The sequence below is a fragment of the Corvus brachyrhynchos genome, unplaced genomic scaffold (genome assembly GCF_000691975.1).
Source record: "Corvus brachyrhynchos isolate BGI_N302 unplaced genomic scaffold, ASM69197v1 scaffold133, whole genome shotgun sequence".
Taxonomy (NCBI): Eukaryota; Metazoa; Chordata; class Aves; order Passeriformes; family Corvidae; genus Corvus; species Corvus brachyrhynchos.
In genome coordinates, this window is record NW_008237249.1 from 353,332 (window position 1) to 357,180 (window position 3,849).

Sequence of the window (3,849 nt, forward strand, 5' to 3'; positions counted from 1 at the left end):
TGTTGTTGTTTAGGTAACAGTTTGTGAAAGCGTGCTGTAAAGGGTGTGCAGTGCTCCATAAGATGCTTGTGAATTATTGCTGCTACAGGGCTTGATTTTGATTTATAGCAAATGTTGGGTTTGTTTTACAAGAGAGGAATGGGACACAGCAGACGTGAAGCTCACCTGAGCAGCACACTGTCAGTAAGCGTTAAGGAGAAACTGAAGGAGGGTGACACAAGTGCATGAGAGATGGGCGAAGACAGCAGGTGATTTCCTTTCCTTGTCACGGCTCATGCTGATCAGACACTGGAGCACTGGAGGAACTCAATATGCAGGTTGTGGCAAGGTACCAGCAGTCCTTTTTGTGGCATTACGGTGTGCACGCACATTGTGAGCTCATCTTTTCTGTGAAGCACACCGAGGCTGTGGCTCTTTGCCTGGGTGTGGTTAGCGTCACTTGTTGGATGTACCAGTAGCAACATCTGGAAGAATAAATCATCCTGCTTTGGGATTTCAGCCTGCAGCAACAGGTAGCAGTATTTTCTTGACCTTGACCAAAGGATCACTGGTGTGCTGCACAGAGGGATACCACATATCAGGGCCTCATCACATCCCTTCAGCTCTCCTTAATTAGTGATGATGAACTAGTTTTGGACTTGTCTTTTACAGCCTTTAGACAGTGATGTTGTTTGGGACCTTTTGCCTCATTATTTTATCTCGCCTCTCATTAGCCTGTGGCAGAATTCCTGAATTACAGTTGCCAGGTTTTTCTTATCTGGTTATTTTATTGCCTCCAGTTGTTTTCAGTCTTCTTTATACCTTATCTTTAGATAGGTTTGTTCCTTCTCTTCTTGCTCTTTGGTCATATGAATGAAATCCCATATGTTGCTCTGCAGCAGTGAACATATGTTGCTCTTTAATCCTCGCTCGTGTGTTTCTTGTGGCCCTTTCACACACACACACACACACACACATGCATTCCCATTCATCCCAGCTTGGAGTTCCTGTTCCACATGTCCATCCTGGGAGGAGGGAGCATTGTCCAGCAGGTGTAACAGGTAAACTGCCTGGCATTCCCACGGAGCAGTCCTGGCACACAGCAAGCTGGCACAGGAATTTGCTGCTTTCAGGAGGACATGGAGCAACAGAGGAAGGCTGGCAGTATAATGTGCTCTCATAATATATCACATCTACAGTACATCTACATCCCCACAGTACAGTGTCACATAAAATGTGTGTACATGTGTGTGCAGTGTGCAACAGACAGTGTTAAAACCAAGCCGTGAGAAGACTGACTGTTAGAAAACCATTACACTGAAAAATGGTTTAGCATCTCTTGTTGAGTTGTCTTGAGACTTTTATTTAGAGAAAAAGTGGTGCCTGGTTGGCTTTTGGTAGAGAATAGGAAAATGCATTCACTGACTTCTATGTGTGTGATAAAACAACAACTGTTTTGAGCCTTGTTCATGTGGTCTGTAAGGATCCCGCATGAATGCCAACCTGAGGTTAGGACTGAATTGCTCTCTTTAGCTTTCAAAACCTTCCTTTTTAAACTAATGCACGTTACACTTGCATTCACATCTTCTGGCAAGATGTGAAGCACCCCTAGTGAAAAGAAAATACAGACTGTGAAAGTGTGGTTTGTTAGTTAAGCTTGTAAACTTGTTGGTTTGAAACATCCATTCCCCTCCCTCTCTTCTTTACGCCTCTCTTTTGGGAAGAGCCTTCCTAGGAGGCAAGAAAGTGCAGTGTTTTAATCTTTTGGTCTGCATTTAGATTTCCCAGCATGGCATCTCGCTCCAGGAATGGACACAGTGGAACAGCTGTCACCTGGGAGCTAATTTATTTCTGTGTAGCATGCAAATTATCTTTTAAATAATTAGAGACTGCACCTAGCAGTGAATTTCCTCACTGATTTGTGTTCAGTGTAAGAGCTGAAAGTTAACCCCATGGTACCGGATTTCCTGGCCAGAATGTGCCAGTGCTATTCTCAAATTAGCATTAACAACAGGCCCCCAAGATCAGCAAACCTGACAAAGTCACCCCTCCCGGTCGTGTGCCTGGAGCCACGGCTAATGGGAATAATGAGAGAAGTAGCATTTCCTTTTGTCTGGAGGAAAGTTCCGTTGATTTGGGTATGAGTTCAGCGGCGTTAAAAGCTGCAGGACTTGACCCACAACCAGAGGAAGGATTGGTCACTGCTCTGCCTCCTGCCTTCAGTACCTGGGCTCTTGGCGGAGGTGAAGCAGTGGGCACACATTGCCCTATCTTCCAGTTGCCTTGTGCCATGCGGTGGGTGTCCTCCTTCCACCTGGGCCTGCAGCCAGTCCATTCCTGAGCAGAGGGGCCTGACAAAGCAGTTCTTCTGTGCCAGGGCAGGAAAAAATGGAGGAGCCAAAGACTCATCACCTGTGAGTTGAATGGCATTACTCACTAGATTGGGAATCCTCTTCAGGAAGGAGTTTCTGCAGTTTTTATTCATTTCCCATCAGGCTGCATCTCAAAAAGTCAACTAGAATCTGAGTCCCCAAGAGCAAGGCTCTTTCTCATGGGGCATCTTCTCCTGAAGGAAAAAGAAAGGAAATTCCAGTGGTGTGACCTGAAGGATACCACACTGTATGCCATGCTCCTGCCCTCCCTCGCTTGCTCAAAGGCCTTCAGATTATTTTCATCATTATTGCCCTAGCAGCAGATAAAAGAAGAGGGGTGGGAAGAGAGGTCTGAAGCATTTTTTTCTTTTCTTTTTAAGTTTATAGACTTACTGGTCATCAGTCTTCCACACTGCTTCACAGAGGAGGAATGCAACCATCCAGTGACCCCCTTTTGTGTTCTCCTGAGCTGTAGGCAGCTGCAAGGCAGTTGCCAAGTTATGGAACGTGTCCACAGAGCGGTGGAATCTCCCTCTGCTGCATCTTAAGTACAAAACAGATAATTAGAGGGGTCTCCTGATACTTGGCAACCAAATGGATGCTCACTGTCATCATGCCTTTAATATGAGATAGAAGTGCTTTGTGTAAGCTTCATTTGGCATTAATGAAAATCAAATCTAACGTAAACGCATAAAAATCTGACCCACTAGTTTCTAAAATACTTAAGGAGCTTCTTTCGCAAATGAGGCGTGAGCGGCTTTTACTTGGGTTTTTTTAGTTGTGTATTAATGAACTCGTTGTCAGCCAGGACCTGCAGAAGATGCTGGCTGTGTCTCAGCATGTGGCGCTAAGTGACGGTGAGGTGAGGCAGCACCCGGCGCAGGACAGCGAGGGTGGCACAGGGGAAGGGCACAGGGTCAGGCCTGGGAAGGAGTGCACAAAGGCAGTGCATGTTTTAATGAGTGATGAGCAGAGAAACCTCACAGGCACAGTCATCCAGACAGAGCTCAAAATCACTTCGTTACTTTTTGTTTCAGTAACTTGGTTTCCAGCCTTTTAAGGACTTGTCAAACTGGACAATTTGCTTCCTCTGCACAGGGGTCTTGGGCACCATGAGGAGGGAGAAGCCCCCAGCAGGTATGACCAGGGCTCTTTGGCAAGATGGAGTTGGGAGGGTGGGTTATGTGACAGTACTTGTGCATGGGCCAAAAAGCGCAGGGGATTTAGCTGAGTCGTAGTCACAAAGGAATGTTTTTCCCCGTGCTAGAATGCAGGTAGGATTCAGTTTTCACTGAGGAAGGGAACAAGCGATCTATGCATGGATCTGCAGAGATCCATGCCAGGTGGTTCTTGGCAGGCCTGCATGCTGCCTGGCCACGGTGGGTGTTGCTGTCCAAAGGGTGGGCTCCCTGAAGAAAATATCACAAGGGTTGCACAGCTTCAACTGCACCAGGTACTGACAGGCCTTAGAACATGAGGCTGCCAAACATGCAGCAGG

At 46.6% G+C, this 3,849-nt stretch overlaps 1 protein-coding gene across 6 annotated transcripts in view; it reads left to right on the forward strand.

Annotated features, from left to right (window-relative positions):
• Positions 1 to 3,849, forward strand: part of CFAP61 (cilia and flagella associated protein 61) — a 93,475-nt gene that overhangs the window by 68,527 nt on the left and 21,099 nt on the right. The window lies entirely within an intron of this gene.